At 45.4% G+C, this 17,790-nt stretch overlaps 1 protein-coding gene and 1 non-coding gene across 5 annotated transcripts in view; both read left to right on the top strand.

The window, feature by feature from the left end:
- The first annotated feature begins 3,325 nt into the window (after positions 1 to 3,325).
- The window catches only part of LOC114907035 (F-box only protein 17), a 26,518-nt gene continuing 12,053 nt past the window's right edge, over positions 3,326 to 17,790 (top strand). For all 4 annotated transcript variants that reach the window (XM_029242177.1, XM_029242173.1, XM_029242163.1 and 1 more), the window contains exon 1: positions 3,326 to 3,486. The gene's annotated coding sequence lies outside the window, so the exon portion shown is untranslated. The remainder of the gene's footprint in view (positions 3,487 to 17,790) is intronic.
- Positions 17,541 to 17,647, top strand: LOC114890095. Its single transcript, XR_003792232.1, has one exon. It is a non-coding gene; the product is annotated as a U6 spliceosomal RNA (small nuclear RNA).

The following is a 17,790-nucleotide window of genomic DNA, read 5'->3' as shown; positions in this document are numbered from 1 at the left end:
TTTCTGGTAGGCAAACCTGCTAGAGGCTTGGGGACATGAATCAGAGTGAAGAGGTCATCGCACTCAGGACAGGACTGCAGGGAAGAGGGAGCCCAGCATGACCCGGGCTGTAGGAGACAGGCAGGAGTGAGAAAAAAGGGCCAAGGCAGGCTCCGATGATAGTTTTTCTACACTGCCTGCACCCTCTCCTCCCCCCTTCCCCAGGGCACAGGCCACCCAACATTCATGGGCAGGAAAACAAGAATCGAAGGGCGCTTCGCTAAAGAGATCCAGCTCTCTGCCAGCCTGAGGTGGTAACTAGGCTAGGTGTCAGCTTCTGGAAAAAGCCAGTCCTATTTTGGCACTTATGGAGGAGGGGAGGGGCAGCCGGAAGTGGGGCTTCTGGTCTCTCACCATCCACATGTGAGACCGGCCCGGCAGCAAGCCCCACACCCAGACACAAAGCTCCCATTCACCCTGAGACCTGGCGAGAAAACAGTCCAACATTTATAACAGGAAGCACAGTCCCATCACCTACCAGACACTAGCCTTGCTCCTCAGTTGAGAATGGCAAGGAACAAGCTAGATCATCAGACAGGAAAAGAAAACTAGCCCCGAGCAAGACAGAACCCAAAGGAAATCACCAATTCAAGACCCAATCAAGGGGACTTCCCTGGTGGAGCAGTGGTTAAAAATCCGCCTGCCAATTCAGGGGACGTGGGTTCGAGCCCTGGCCCGGGAAGGTCCCACATGCCACGGATCAACTAAGCCCATCTGCCACAACTACTGAGCCCGCTCTCTAGAGCCCGGGAGCCACAACTGCTGAAGCCTGCACACCTAGAGCCCATGCTCTGCAACAAGAGAAGCCACTGCAATGAGAAGCCCGCACACTGCAATGAAGAGTAGCCCCCGCTCACCGCAACTAGAGAAAGCTGGCGTGCAGCAACGAAGACCCAACGCAGCCAAAAATAAATAAATAAATAAAGTTATTTTAAAAAAAAAATAGGGAATTCCCTGGAGGTCCAGTGGTTCGGACTCTTCACTTCCCCTGCACCGGGCCTGGGTTGCATCCCTGGTCAGGGAACTAAGACCCCACAAGCTGTGCAGTGAGGCTCAATAAATAAATAAATAAATAAATAACAACTTAAAAACATTGTTATAGTTTCTTACCCACAAACTTTCTTCGTAAATTAGGCCCCAATCTCTTCAAGCAATAAGACCTGACTGAACTGACATCAGGTATTCATAACTATTGCACTATGTAGTTCTTTCTACACACAGTTTAACGCAGAAATATCACATGATCGTGGAATGCTGCCCTGATCCTGCTGGGAATACTGCAGAATGCTGTATATATGTTATATGCATTCTACTGCCTTCTAAATTTGAAAAGTAAAAAATAAACAATCCGGAATCCAAACTATCTAGTCCTAGGCCTTTCAGATAAGGGACTGTGTGTGGATCGATACTATACACGCTACCAATAATACAACAATTTTACAACCCGCCGCAGAAAATGCTTCGAAAGGCAGGTGGTACAAATAACGAGAGCTGACGTTTACTGCGCGCTGTAGGCACGGACCTCACGCCGTCCTCACGATGGCGTTGTGGTGCCTTTATGAGGCTTCCGGCGGAGGGGACCTGGGGAACCGAGGCTTAAACCCTTTCCTGTGTGACCACCAAGCCAGTGACTTGCACCTCGTGCAAAGCCTACGTATCTCTGGGCCTCAGTTTCTCAGGAGAGGTGTCCATGGAATAATGCATATAAAGCATTTAGCATAGTTGATAGGGACAGAGTAAAGGGACAAAGTAGGTGATTAGTTAATCCCACTAGGGGATTTTAAGTAGAGAAAAAAGTATGGGAGACCCCTGTAAGTTAATGATCACTCAAGAAAACAGGTTTGCTTAACCACAAAACCAAGCAGGCTCGCTTAGCAACAAAACCATGCAACAGAAGCATGAGACATGCCCCAAAACAATAAAACGATGGTGGCGTGAGACCCACATCCTGCCCAGTGAGCTCAGTAAGTTAATGATTCCTAGGACATGCTCCTCTGGGCACACTGAAAACAAAAATATAAGGAAAGGGTGACATTATACTGAACGCTGAGATGATTTACATTTTTTTAGCATACGTTACCGCCTTTTTGCTCATTTCCATTGCGCTGTGACAGTCCCGGCTTGACCGTGGAGGGACACGGAAACTCCCCCGCCTGACATGGAGGAAGAGCTGATGATGGAAGCCCACCATCTACTCAAGAATGAGGAAGAAGGTGGTCTTCTCCCCCTCTCCACTTTTCCTTTGATTATAAAACTGTAGCCCACTAAGTTCTCCAGGCGTGGCACTCCCTTGCCCACCAGCTTGTAGGCCTCACAAGCGTCCTATACTAATACTGTAAACTCTTTTCTTACCTGTCACTCTGCCTCTCCCTGAAGTCTCTCTGCCGGGAGACAGAGGAACCTACGCTCTACTGAGTACAGAGACGTGTTCTATCGGTTTCAGTGCCCGCGATGAGTGAGCGCTGGGGTAACTGGGACTGGTGACGATTTCCTATGTTGTGGGAGGCCTGGAGCTCAGAAGACTGGCTCTGGGGAGGCTAAGGTCAGTCCTTGAGGTTCCTTGCGCAGTACAGGGCAATCCGAAGAAACTGTGCAGGGCCAAGGGCAGAGGTCAAGAGAGAAATGGGTCTTGGCCCCATCCTTACTGTGAACCTCGGATTAATTACCTTGTCCGCAATTTAGGGGAGGGGGCAGGTTTCTAACGTAGGAGCGCCCAGGTTGTCGCCCCAGAGAGGTATGTTTGGCAGAGAGGCTCAACTTAAGAACAAGCCTGGGCTTCTGAGACACTACCACCCTGGGGACACAATGTAAATTCGAGAGAACCCCTGTGGATAGAAACTTCTATCCAAGTGTTTCACACCAAGCCCAGGGTCGAAGTCACAGCTCGGCCATTTACTAGAAGTTGACAGATGGTGGGAGAGATGTTGTGAATGGCGAGGCGGTTGCAGGCAGGTGGCGGGAAAAGGAAGGAAAGACAGGATTTAGGGGGGTGGGGGCAGCTGGGACCATTCCCACGGCGGGAGGCTCCCCGGGAGGTGGGACTCGCCCACCGGAGGTGCCTGCTCTAAGCGCCGGGGAACCCGGGTCTCAGATCGCGGGGCGCCTGGGCAGCACGTAACCACGTGGAGAAAATGTAGACTCTCAGAGGAGCGGGCCCCGAGATGCACGAGGGCGGGGGCTGGTTCCCCTCCCGCCAGCCATGCGGCAGCTGGGCCCTCCTCCCAGCGCCTACAGCCTCCCAGACCCCGCCCCTCCCTCGCTCCGGCTTCGCGCAGTCGCCCGCCCGCGGGATCTCACAGCCGTCCGCCTCGGAGAGGACCGACTGCCCAGAGCGCGGGTCCCGGGGCTCCCTGGGCGGGGCCGTTCCCGGGGAGCCCCCCGACTGCCTCTCAGAGCAGGGTGGGGAAGGGGATCCTAGCCCGCCGCCGCCTCCGAGCAGGCCGCCAGGTGAGCGCCGGGACAGGTAGGGACCCAGGTCGGGACCGGTGTCCCGTCCCCACTCGCGGCTGAGGCTCCCCGGGAAGGATTTCCGCCCCAGGGCCTGCCCGGAGGGGCGTGTCCCGAGAGTCCTGCGCCCTAGTGCCCCTTCCCGGCCTGCCCCAGCCAGCTTCTGCCCCTTTAAGTCCAGAGTTACACAATGGCACGTTTGAAAGCCCCAGATCGTTCGGAAAGGGCTTTGCTAAAAGCAGTCCTCTAAAGCCCTCGCCTCTCCGCTCGGCTGCTGGCCCGCGGAGGCCACCATTAAATAAATCCCCCTCCGAAACCTACCCGACCAACACGTGTTCGCAGCAGCTGGTGAAAGGCCAGACCACTTTTTAACCAATTCTGGTTTTTGTTTCCTCTGACTGGCGGAAAAATCTGTGAATCAGAAGATCTTAGAGCGCCGTTTCTCGATTTAGCAACTTGGGCACAGTATGTTTTTAGCTGCGGCCGCTCCACCCAATTTAAATTTTGTTCTAAGTTAACCTTTGCAGTGTTCAGTAATATTTGTTAACACTCCGTTTCTTGATCCTTCAACTTTAGACAGCAGCTGTTTACCCCTTATTTTGAATATTACCAATATTCAAATTTACAATATTACCAACCTACTTTTAAAATAAGTAATAACAATTTTTTAAATGTCCCAGTAACACAAGAACAGAAGACAAACGGGACAAAGCTTTGCATGAAATATCAATCGTTTAAACAGCGCACCCTCCCCCGCAGCCAGTTTTAAAACTTTGTAATTAAATTACTTTTCAGAAATGGCAAAAGTAACTTGTGATCCGTGGTGCATGGTTTTAAACCTTTCTCTGCTTTTTATTACTCTGGTAGTTACTTCCAAATTTTTAAAGCAAATTCTTCCATTGTTATTTCTTAGTTTATCAACTTTGAGACAATGTCTGTTAATCCTTTGCCAAAAATAGATGGAGACAACTTTCATCATCTCCACGGTTTCCCTCCTTCCTATATAATCGTGACATTCCTTTTAGTTTCTCTATTGACACTTTTGTAACATGAAATAATTTTTGTAAACTTTTGTTTTCTTTTCCATTAAATATATCTATATATAACTATATATATATTTGTTATATATATATATGTATATAATCTGTTGACTCCCATTTTTGTATGGCCTGGCTGAGGAATCTACTTTAAAAAATATATATATTTTTAATTTATTTGTTTGGTTGCTCTGGGTCCTAGTTGCGGCTTGCGAGTTCCTTAGTTGTGGCATGTGAGCTCCTTAGTTGTGGCATGCGAACTCTTAGTTGAGGCATGCATGTGGGATCTAGTTCCCTGACCAGGGATCGAACCCAGCCCCCTGCATTGGGAGCGTGGAGTCTTAACCACTGTGCCACCAGGGAAGTCCCTAAAATATTTTTGATAAAGTATTTATATTTATTTAAATGCTAATTTTTCAATCCAGTCAAGTTATACATATGGTTCACAAATCAAATAGAAAAATCTGCCTTAGTTTTTTCCTATGATAAAAGAAATATAATCTCTTTAAGAAAAATGGAAAAGGCAGGGGCAGTGTTTTAGATTAAAAGAGATTAGAGAGACATGAGCACCCCCAGCAGTGTGTGAGCCCCATCTTTGTTAGGAAGATACAGCTCCAGAAGACCTTGGGACAAGGGGAAAAAGTGTTCATGGAGTGAAGATTAGATGGTAGAATGGATTTCTCTTAGTGGATTAAATGTTAGTATAGACTTATAGAGGGTCCTTATTCTTTCTTAGAAGATGCATGTTTAATAGTTCATCAAAAGAGACATTGTAAATCAACTATACTCCAATAAAAAATAATTTAAAAAACAAACAAAAACCCCTGTGGATCCCTGAAGTAACCCAAAGTCATCTTGCCTTGGCAACAGTAGCTAGTCCTCTGGAGTCACAACATACCAAGACAGAAAATGTAAAATGCAATTCAAATAAAATGCCACGTGGCTCAAGACCATCAAAAAAAAACAAAAAGGTTAATCAAAAGAGAGGGAGGGAGAGAAAGCCGATATGGCAAAATATGGAACACATTGAGATATTCGTTTTAACTATTTTTTTCAACTTTTCTGTATGGTGACATTTTTATGGTAAAATTTGATGTAAATAAAGTAAGACAGTATAGAAACTCAGAGATGAAGACGTGCACAGTGGCACAAACCTTGGAGTCCTCCACACTGAGGTTCAAATCCCCGACCTGCTTGCCTGTCAGGTGACCTTGGGTCGGTTGCTTCCCTCCTCCAAGCCTCAGTTTCCCCAGCTGAAAAATAGCGCCTGCCTCATGGGGTTGTTGTGGGGGCTTCTGTGAGACCTTGTAAAGCACTTTCCACATGCCTAGAGCAGTTAGAGTGCAGTTAACATTAGCTGTTAGTATTTTGTGAAGGATTTTTCTTAACTACCATGGTCTGCTCACCTGGGAATAACTGCTCATAACATCATCACTGCTCTTGAGCCCTTCCTTCTACTCTTTTTTTCTGGAGATAGCTTTTGAACTTGCCATTTTCTTTTTTTTTATATTTAATTTATTTATTTTTGGCTGCATTGGGTCTTCACTGCTGCACACGGGCTTTCTCTAGCTGTGGCGAGTGGGCGCTACTCTTCTTTGTGGTGTGCGGGCTTCTTATTGCAGTGGCTTCTCTTGTTTCAGAGCATGGGCTCTAGGCACGTGGGCTTCGGTAGTTGTAGCTCGCGGGCTCTAGAGCTCAAGCTCAGTAGTTGTGGCGCACGGGCTTATTTGCTCTGCGGCATGTGGGATCTTCCTAGACCAGGGCTCGAACCCGTGTCCTCTGCATTGGCAGGCGGATTCTTAACCACTGCGCCACCAGGGAAGTCCCAAACTTGGCATTTTCTTTTGCCGTTTTTAAATTCACTGAATGGCTCTGACCTTGCCATTGCTACAGTTTCATGTCCTGCTGTGTTTCGTTACTCCCTAAGGATCCCCTTAGCCCACATTCCTCCAGTCATGGTTTTAATGGCTGCGTGATTCTGACATAAGGAGGTGCAGCCACAGACTCCAGTCCCATAGATGGACTTAAGTGCTAATCGTAGTCACAACGTTCACAATGGCAGCTAACACTTGTCGAGGGCCAGGCCTTGATCTCGCTGAATTTCCCCATCACCATGAGAAGTGAGAGTTACTACAAGTCCACAGTGTCTTAGCCAAAACTTTTGAGGCCCAATGCATTTGGGAAGTGAATATGAGCCTAAGCCATAGGAACCATCCTATACATTAGATAAGATTCCTAGTGGGGCTGGAGAGTAATCAAACACACTGATATTTCTTCAGTGAAATGCAAGTTCATACCATAAATAAAACCTTCCATCAGTTCCAGGCAGCTCTGCCACCAAATGGGTCAGTGAAAGACTTGGTTTGCAGAGCTTTTGGATTTAGGGATTGTGGACAGGAGATGTGGACCTGCACATTTCCCATTTTCCAGAGGGGAAATCTACGCTTAGAGAGGGAAAGCCATATGCCCAAATTCACGAAGAAGTTTGAATTAGAGCTGGGGCGAACCCGGGGCTGACTGAATGTGGAACTGGCAACATTTCACCTCTCCCCAGTGCCACCTCCTCTGCAGGCTGTCACCAGCAGTTCCCAAAACCAATGTCCCCGACTAGCCCTGTGATGCCCCAGAAATGTCAGTGCTGCCTCCAGGGAATGAGATGATGCACGTAAAGAATTTCTCAGGATGCCTTACACAAAGAAAGCATCGACAAATATGAACTATTATTTGCACTAAGATGCAGTGTGACTGTTTCCTTCTTTGACTTAAATAATCATGGTGTTCACTGATAGCACTAATAATTGTTAAATGGCGAAATATAACACTCATACAGAAAAGTACATAAAATATACATGTACAGTTTAACAAATAATTATAAAGTATATAACCAGCACCCAGGTCAACAAGGAGAACATTACCAGCCCCCAGATGCTCCTCTGGTTAGTAGCCCTCTCCATCCCCACAGAGGGAACCAGCGTCCCGACTTTTATAATGCTCGTCTCCTTGCTTGGTTTTTTTAATATGGTGTTAGTACCTTTTAATATGTGTGTACATCCATAAGTAGTATTGATTAGTTTAGCTTGTTTGTAAACTTTCTAAGAGTAGAACCACTGGTGTGAGTATATAATTTATCATCTAAACCAGGGAATTTTGGAAGTGATAGGGGTTACTGTTAACAATGACCCTAATTACCCTGGGACACTAGGTGTAGACAGGACTGCCCCAGGCCACCCAGCTGTCTGGTTGTCCTGGGACTCGCACTCTGGGTGACTTGTTGTGTCTGGCAACTTCACCCAAAATTATGCTTTTGAGGTCCATTTGTGTTGTTGTGTTTACTTGTCGTTAACTCTTTTTTATTGCTACTTAGTATCCCATTCTGTGGCTGCCTTAATTTGTTTATACATCTTACAGCGGATGGGCACCTGGGTCATTTCCAGGCTGAAGCTGTTAGGGGCAATGCTGTCGTGAATATCCTAGTATGTGTTTCCTGGCTCTGGGGTCGAATTGCTGGGTCATGGAGAAGGCACATTTCTAACTTAAGTAAAAAATGTCTTGGGACTTCCCTGATGGCGCAGTGGTTAAGAATCCACCTGCCAATGCAGGGGACACGGGTTCGAGCCCTGGTCCAGGAAGATCCCACATGCCATGGAGCAACTAAGCCCGTGCGCCACAACAACTGAGCCTGTGCTCTAGAGCCCACAAGCCACAACTACTGAGCCCACGTGCTGCAACTACTGAAGCCCGCGCGCCTAGAGCCCGTGCTCCGCAACAAACAAAAGCCACCACAATGAGAAGCCAGTGCACCGCAACAAAGAGTAGCCCCCGCTCACCGCAACTAGAGAAATCCCGCACGCAGCAACGAATACCCAATGCAGCCAAAAATAAATAAATTTAAAATGTCCAACTAGGGAATTCCCTGGCGGTCCAGTGATTAAGACTCCGCACTTCCACTGCAGGCGCGGCGGGTTCAACCCCTGATGGGGAACTAAGATCCCACATGCCCTGTGGTGCGGCCACATAATAAATAAATAAATAAATAAAATTTTAAAATGCCCAACTAGTTTCCAAAGTGGTTCCACCAATTTTTACTCTCGTCAGGTGTGTATGGGAGTTCTCACTAGTGGCATTTTAAGTAAATTATAGTGACATTGCACTAGTTGGCTGGTTGGTTGGTTGATTTTAATACGCATGATGTTCATGACATTTAAACTAGAATATACCAAAATCAGAAGTAACTTTGCCTCCCATTTCACCCATGCTGTGGCCCAGAAGGCAGCTGAATAACTGAGAGGGTGATGACAGTGAAAATGACAGAGAAATAGGGAAATTCAGTATCATCTATTACCGTCTGCTATGAAAGATGGTGTTTAGCTCACTGTGTATTCGCTCCACTAATTTTTAATAATTGTACTTTTTAAAAGATCATTTCTTATTTACCTTTGTAACTTTAAATTTTATGCTTCACTTGTATTTCTTATCCTGGCAACTTTTGATTCCCATGATACTGAGTGAGTGAGAGAAGCGTCTTGGCGTCCCCTCCTCCCACCTTTTCCTTTCCCATCTTTTGTCAGTTGTACACTTGCTTTCACACTGTCAAGGTTGATTACTTCTACAGTCTGCTCTGTTACGCTACTTAAGTCTTACATGCTTTAACTGTAAAGTTTGCCAGGTTTGGGCTTTTTTTTTTTTTTTTTTCTTGGACAGCTTTATTGAAGTGCAATCTACATACCATAAAATTCAGCCCTTTTAAGTGTACAATTCAGTGATTTAGTGAATTTACAGAGTTTTGCAGCCATCACCACAGTTTTAGAGCATTTCTATCACCTCCAAAATATCCCTTGTGCCTATTTGTGATCACTTCCTGTTCCCATGTCCAGTCCCAGGCAACTACTAATCTTTCTGTATGTCTTTTCCGGACATTTCATATGAATCCATCATACAATATGTGATCTTTTGTGTCTGGTGCTTTCACTTAGCATACTGTTTGGGGGTTCATTCTCATACTGTAGCATGTACCAGTACTTCATTCCTTTTATTGTTGAACAGTATTCCACTGTATGACTATACCACATTTTGTTTATCCATTCACCAGTTGATGGACATTTGGATTGTTTCCAAAGATATAATGCTGCTATGCACTTTTGCAGTCAAGTCTTTGCGAGGACGTGTGTTTTCATTTCTCTTGGGTAGATAGCCTAATAGTAGAATTGCTGGGTTGCATGGTAAGTTTATGTTTAACTTTTTCTTTTTTTTAATGTTCAACTTTTAGAGAAACTGTTTTCCAAAGAGGCTGTACCATTTTCCATTCCCACCAGCAGTGTGTGAGGGTTCCAGTTTCTCCCTGTCCTTGCCGATCTTTTGGACAATAGCCATTCTAGTGGGCATGAAGTGGTATCACATTGTGATTTCAAATTGCATTTCCTTAATGACTAATGATGTTGAGCATCTTTTCATGTGCTTATTAGTCATTTGTATTTCTTCTTCAGTGAAATGTGTATTCAAATCTTTCATCAATTTTTTTTTTTTTTTTTGGTACGTGGGCCTGTCACTGTTGTGGCCTCTCCCATTGCGGAGCACAGGCTCCGGGCGCGCAGGCTCAGCGGCCATGGCTCACGGGCCCAGCCGCTGGGCGGCATGTGGTATCTTCCCGAACCGGGGCACGAACCCTCGTCCCCTGCATCGGCAGGCGGACTCTCAACCACTGCGCCACCAGGGAAGCCCCTTTCATCAATTTTTAAATTGGCTTGTCTTATTATTGAATTTTAAGTGTTCTTTAAATAGTCTAGATACACGTCCTTTATCAAATATATGGTATGCAAATATTTTCTGTTAATCTATAACTTGTCTTTTCATTTTCTTAATGATGTCTTTTGAAGTACAAAAGTTTAAAAATTTGATGGTGTTTAATTAATCCATTTTTTCTTTTATGAATCATACTTTTGGTATTGTATCTAAGAAATCTTTGCCTAACCCAAGATCATGAGATTTTTCTCCTGTTTTCTTCTAAAAATGTTATAGTTTTAACTCTTACATTTAGGTCTCTGATTCATTTTGAGTTGATGTTTGTGTATGGTGTGAGGTAAAGGCCTAAATTCATCTTTTTGCATGTAGATTTCCTAGCACAATCCAAAAGATTGTCTTTTTTTGAAAAGACAGTCTTTATGTTAAGAGACCAGATCTTAAATGTTCTCACCAAAAAAGGAAATAATTATGTGAAGTGATAAAGGCATTGCTAATAAATAATCATATTGCAATATATAAATGTGTCAAATCAACAGGCTGGAGAATTCCCTGGCCGTCCAGTGGTTAGGACTCCTTGCTTCCACTGCCGGGGGTCCAGGTTCGATCCCTGGTCAGGGAACTAAGGTCCCACAAGCCACGTGCTGCGGCCAAAAAAAAAAACAGGCTGTACATCTTAAATTTACACAATATTAATTATATCTCAATAAAACAAAAACAACATTTTTCCCTTGAAAACCAATAAACAGAGCTAGTATAAGGAGAATGCCCCTAGCCTCCAGGTCAAATGGATTCCTTTTTCTTGTACATTATCAAATGGATATAACATGGATATGGTTTAGTGTATATCATATTTGCGCCATGACTTTCTTAAACAGTTTTTTGTTTTTCCTGCAGTATTTTTAAATAGCTTTACTTTTTCTCTTTTGAGAGAAGGATTTTCCTGTTTTTAACTCATCCCATCTATTTCTTGGAATTCTTTTTTCTTCTTGACGACAGTCTTCCTTTTTTTTTTTTTTTAAAGACATTCTTCCTTTTTTAGTATCCTCTTCTTGTTTTGCTTTGAATTTCTTCTCAAATCTACGTGTACTCAGGATCAGCTACATAATTTGCAGGGCCCAGTACAAAATGAAAATTGGGCCCCTTGTTCAAAAACGATTAAGAATTTCAGGTTGGCAGTAGCAGACCATTAAACAGGCATGGAGCCCTTCTAAGTACAACTCCAAAGTTCACACACCCGTGAAGCCTGAAGCCGGCCCTGAGTGTACGAATTAGGGTTTTTCTTTTCCTTTACATTCTTTTGGCCCTCTGAACTGTCTCTGTTACCTCTGGGGTCAGTTCACTTTTGCTCTGCATGTTTATCTTTTTTTAAAAAATTAATTTATTTATTTATTATTTATTTTTGGCTGCATTGGGTCTTTGTTGCTGTGCGCGGCTTTCTCTAGTTGCGGTGAGCAGGGGCTACTCTTCGTTGCGGTGTATGGGCCTCTCATTGCGGTGGCTTCTCTTGTTGTGGAGCACGGGCTCTAGGCGTGCAAGCTTCAGTAGTTGTGGCACACGGGCTCAATAGTTATGGCTTGCAGGCTCAGTAGTTGTGGCGCACGGGCTTAGTTGCTCCGCGGCATCTTCAGGAACCAGGGCTTCAACCCGTGTCTGCTGCATTGGCAGGCGGATTCTTAACCACTGCGCCACCAGGGAAGCCCTGCATGTTCATCTTACTGGTTCTTTTTCAGGCTGCTGGTTTCCTTTAAGCATCTGGTGATCCCTGCTTGTCCAATCACATTTTCAAACGAACAAGGGGCTGGGTGACTTATTTAAGTAACTGGTATGAAATTTGGGGCTTTCGTAAATATGGTCCTGCTTTCCCACTGGCCTCTTTGTCCAGCTGAAGGTATGACTGAGAACCCTGTGTTTGGAGGCAGCACTTGTCAGTGATAACTTGGGGGAAACCAGGCTGCTGGGAGCTCACTCCCAGATGCCAGAGTGGGGAAGGCTATCCTCAGGAGCACCAGCAGCCTGGGCGCTTCCTGGATGCTTCATGCAATGTTTTCAAAGAACAGTCATCCAGTATTGTTTTGTTTTTCCTGTATGTGAATGTTGGGTAGCTTGAGATCTGTGTGGCAAAGCATGGGGGAGGAAGGTGAGGGAACGGGGAACCGACAGGCACAGTTTTTCAGAGATGGACTAACCTCTGTCCTCCCTCTGCCCTCTCGACTCCTGACCTGTTCTTCTACCACAGCCTGGGCCCCTCTGGGTCCAGAGCCTCTGGGGGTCCTTGAGGCTCCATTGTCCCCACCTTGAGTTCTGTCCTAGCCCCTACACTTCTTTCTGCTTTCTGTCTTGCAGAAATTTATCAACATTTCTTTCTTGGTGATGGTCTCCCTCCTGTTCACTTTGCTTTTTAATTTCTTTGCTGTACATAGGGAGGATGCCCTTTGGGAGGGAGATCAGACTGCCCAGATTCCCATCGCCACTCCACTTCTGACTGCTGTGTGACCTTTTGTGCCTCATTTCACGTCTCTGGGCCTCAGTTTCCTCATGGTGTGAAGATCAACTGGGGTAATACAGAAGCCACAAAAGGCTACCCGCAATCAGTTCCTGGGTCTGCAGATCTGTCTCACCTGGCCCACACTGTTCTTTTTTTTTTTTTCTTTAAATGCACTGCTAACATTTAAAAATTGGGTGATTTCACATAAAAACAGGGATTTCCAATCACTTGACAAACTGGAAAATGTAGCCGAACTGGGCCCACCTTCCTACTGGGCAATAAATCAGCCACAGTGAACACTGGCACAGCCTCCAGGCTGGGCTCTTCTCTCTGGTTTGCTTCCACCCAGTTGGTCTCACTTTGGATACTGCCTGTCTCTTGTAGGCATTTGAACTTGGGATTCCTGGGATTCTGTTTTGACAGCATCTAGCACAGAACCAGCTATTATTATTATGAGGCCAGCCGGGGGCTTGAATGCAGCCCTTGCTCTGATCACCAGGCCCTGCTACCCCAGGCTTGCATTCACCCAGAAAGGGTACCGTTTTTTAAAAATCTACCTAAAAACTCTTACAGGCCAGTAGAGGCTCTGATTATCAATAGCTCAGTCTGCCTTCTTAAACGAGAAGACACACCAAATCTTTGTACATGCAAATAATTCCAAAAAGCAAAGAATTTTCAATCTTGTTTTATTGATGGTTTTTCTGTAACCATTTGTCACAGGTTAGAAACAACACTGGCACCACAGTTCAGAGTAAAGAGTTAAAATTAATAAGGGAGAGAATTCCCTGGCAGTCCAGGACTGCACACTTCCACTCCTGAGGGCACGGGTTCGGTCCTTGGTCGGGGAACTAAGATCCCACAAGCCGCAAGGTGCAGCCAAAAAAAAAAAAAAAAATTAATAAATGAGGATGTCAGGTAGAGGAAAATCTCCCCGGGGCATCAAAAGGAAGCCATTCTGTCTAAAATTGAAAAGATTCACAATACAAGGTGCCGACAACTGCAACTCTCATACATGTTTGATGGGATTGCAAATGGCACAATCATGCTGAAAAAAACGATCGGGCGTGTTCTTGTAAATTGAAATACACACTTACCATGTGATCCAAGAATTCCACTCCTACATAGTTACTCATGAGAAATGAAAACATATGTCCATACAAACACTTGTATGTGCATGTTCATAGAAGCTTTATTCATAATAGCCTCAAGTTGGAAACAACCCAAATGTCCATCATGCTGGGTGGGTAAACAGGTCATGGTTTAACCTGTTCAACGGAATACTACTCCGCGATAAAAAGGAGTGAACTACTGATGGATACATGCAACGACGTGGCTGAATCACAGAATGTGATGCTGAAGGAAAGAAGACACAGGGGCACATTCTATAGTTATCAGTCAGGGTCCAATCAGGAGACTGGAACCACACAGGAATTTGAAGGGAGAATGTTTAATATACAGAATTATTAATTATAGCAGAGAATTAGAGTTAGAGGGATTAGCTGCTAAGAAATAATGCTAAAGAATATAGAAATAGCAACTACAAGGGGCAGCCACTACCCCTAAGATCTAAGACAGAGAGCTTGAGAAAGATGCCAGTCCCAGGCCGTCCGTGGCAGCCCCAGAATCCCTGCTGTTTTTGGAGAACACTTGGAGATGGCTCACTAAAGGGCAAAAGAATCCCTTTGGTGCTGCACCTGTAGAACTTGCTGGAAATCCACCCTCTGGAACTTGCCAGAAGTCAGTCCTCTAGGATGCCAGGGAAAGCAGTTCCCAAGGAAGTATCTCACCAGTGGCACTCAGCTAGGAAACCAGCTGAGGTGGGTGCCAGGGGAGCGTGCTGGCTGAGGGATGCTGCTGACTGCCAGACACCGGAGAAGCATGCATGTACGCTTGGGAATGGGGCAGGAGAAACTGCCTATCCCGGCAGTCTGGAAGTGGGAAGCAAAACCCCTTCCTCTGTATGACAGACTCTAGGTCCATCCACCTCACTGCAAATAACACATATATATGGAATCTAAAAAAAGGAAAAAGAAAATGGTACTGATGAACCTAGTAGCAGGGCAGGAATAAATACGCAGACATAGAGAATGGACTTGAGGACACGGGATGGGGGGAGGGGGAAGCTGGGGCGAAGTGAGAGAGTGGCATGGACATATATACACTACCAAATGTAAAATAGATAGCTAGTGGCAAGCAGCCGCATAGCACAGGGAGATCAGCTCTGTGCTTTGCGACCGTCTAGAGGGGTGGGATAGGGAGGGTGGGAGGGAGGCTCAAGAGGGAGGGGATACGGAGATATATGTATGCATATTCACTTTGCTGTGCAGCAGAATCTAACACAGCAGTTCCTCCTGCAATGCCTCTCTGGCTCCCTCTACTGGAAAAATTTAACATGTCAGCCTGCAAAGGGAAAAGATTTACACGCCCAGATTCCAATTTCTCAACTTGGAGCTGTGAGGAAGTAAATTAATAACTGGCACACCATATGATTCCATTTATATGAAATTCTAGAAGAGAAAACTCGAATTTATAGTGACAGAAAGCAGATTAGTGGCGGGGATGGAGGTGGGGCTTAACTGGGAAGGGGTAAACCTTTTAGAGTGAAAGAAATGTCCCACATCTTGGCTGTGGGCATGGTTGTACAGTTGTACGCAGTTGTTAGAACACAAATTGTACACTTGAAGTGTGTGCATCTTATTGGATGTAATTTATACATCCATGAAGGTAATTTTTTTAAAAAGGTACCCATTCTGGGAAACAGATGGCTCCCTGTGTGCAAATATAAATGGAACATGTACGTGTACACACACAGCAGAAATGCACCACAAATCCCACCACCAAGATTCCCCAGCTTATGCAGGTGCATATGTCTCCATGGGGTGTTATTGGAAGTAGTTTCTGGCTTTGGCTTTGTGGTTTGCTCATGCATTCTCCCTGAGGAGTTCAAGTTCAACATGGGAGCCCTGGGTAGTTGGCAGAGTTTTGAAAGGGTGATGAGGTAGATGTGTGCCCACCCCCTTCTCCCATTTCCCTTCTTCCCAAGGGGGATCCACAGAGGACATCTCACTAGGTTCCCAATTCTTTCAGATTATCAAATCCTCATCCAAAGAGCGAAAGCCTACAGCTCTTCTATGACCATTGGGAGTTATTCCTTGAGTCCCAGGCATGGCTTAGGGATATTTGTCCTTTACTGCTCACATCCATCCTTTGAGGTAGAACAATAGTTATTCCCATGTTACAGACAAGAAAACTGAGGCTCAGAGGCCTGCAACATGCCTAAGTGATGGCCTGCCCAAGAAGAGGCAGAACCAGGATTTGAACGTTGATCGTCTGCCTCCATAGTGGGAGGTCCTGACCATCAGCTATCCTGCTGGGAGCAGCAGCCCAGGGTCCTGGAAACCTTCAGTTGCTCCCTGCCCTCGGCAGAGGGTCCTAATAGGCTTTGCAGACACTGAATCTTGTTTTTTTTTTAACTTATTTTTGGCTGCGTTGGGTCTTCGTTGCTGTGCGCGGGCTTTCTCTAGTTGCGGCGAGTGGGGGCTACTCTTCGTCGCGGTGCGCGGGCTTCTCATTGCGGTGGCTTCTCTTGTTGCAGAGCATGGCCTCTAGGCGTGCGGGCTTCAGTAGTTGCGGCACGCGGGCTCGGTAGTTGTGGCTCATGGGCTCTAGAGCGCAGCCTCAGTAGTTGTGGCATCCGAGGCATGTGGGATCTTCCTGGACCAGGGCTCGAACCTGTGTCCCCTACGCTGACAGGCGGATTCTTAAGCACTGTGCCACCAGGGAAGCCTGGACACTGAAACTTTGACAGTTGGGTCTTTTCTACCCACATGATTATATTCTGAAAAAATTCAACGTTACAGAAAAGCGAATTCAAGCATACAGAAAAGCTGATTTTTAAATTTTTTTTATTTTTTTATTTTTATTTTTTGCCACGCTGCACAGCTTGTGGGATCTTAGTTCCCTGATCTGGAATGGAACCCACGCCCTCGGCAGTGAGAGCTCCGAGTCCTAACACTGGACTGCCAGGAAATTCCCAAAGCTGAAATAATTATACAGTGAATAAACACTGACTCCTAAGAAAGGGAGACAAGGACAATACCCATGTATTTTTTTAGACCGATACTGAAATATTACTATTCACAGTAACTGTTCAGTCTTCCAAATTCATAAAACAAAAGTTAACGACATGATATTTCAAGTACCAAAATGTACCAGGGTTTGATCCCTGGTAGGGGAACTAAGATCCCACATGCTGCGCCACACGGCCAAAAACAAAAGAGAGAGAGAAGGACAATTCCATCATCGTGATTTGTACAACAACAAAGAAAATAAAGTGTTTACTTTTATGTGGCAAAAAGCATTAAAAATAAAAAAAGAGTGGCTACTCAGGGAAAAGTATGCGCTAGCAGGAGACCACGTGGAGACGGAGAAATGCTGGGGAGCCCCCAGCTGTTTGAGTCCCCACCTCTGGTGCTCGACAGAGGAGTGATGAGCCTTCAGGTGACCCAGCACCAGCCCCTGCCTGAAGACCACTGCATGAGAGCCGCTGAGAACTGCTTGGCTGAGCCCAGTCAGTCCCTAGAGCCATAAAAAATAATCATAAAATAATGGTTATTATAAGTATATGCCACCAAACCATGGCAATGGTATCACCACTGAGTCACGGAGGTATTTTTGTGCAAAATTTTCCATCACTATAAAAAGGCCCTACTTGATTGGAGGAACCACTGAGGAGAGAGAGAAGCTACCTCTTAATACTCTCATGGGGTCCTTAATTTAAAAATAATCCTATCGTGCTCACTTTGGCAGCACATATACTAAAATTGGAACAATAGAGAGAAGATTAGCCTGGCCCCTGCACCAGGATGACAAGCAATTCTGTGAAGCGTTCCATATTTTAAAATAATAGTAATAATAATAATCCTATCTTTTGTTTGATAACAGTGGGGAGAGCTTTTTGGACATCCCTTGGTTCCTTTCCATGGACTACCATCTCTGTTTTTACTGTTGTTATCGTTTCTAGTAAACCTTTTCTAGAAAGTA

This window comes from Monodon monoceros, unplaced genomic scaffold, assembly GCF_005190385.1.
Source record: "Monodon monoceros isolate NGI ecotype Baffin Bay Population unplaced genomic scaffold, NGI_Narwhal_1 Super_Scaffold_10, whole genome shotgun sequence".
NCBI lineage: Eukaryota > Metazoa > Chordata > Mammalia > Artiodactyla > Monodontidae > Monodon > Monodon monoceros.
This window is presented reverse-complemented; position numbering and strand designations above follow the sequence as displayed.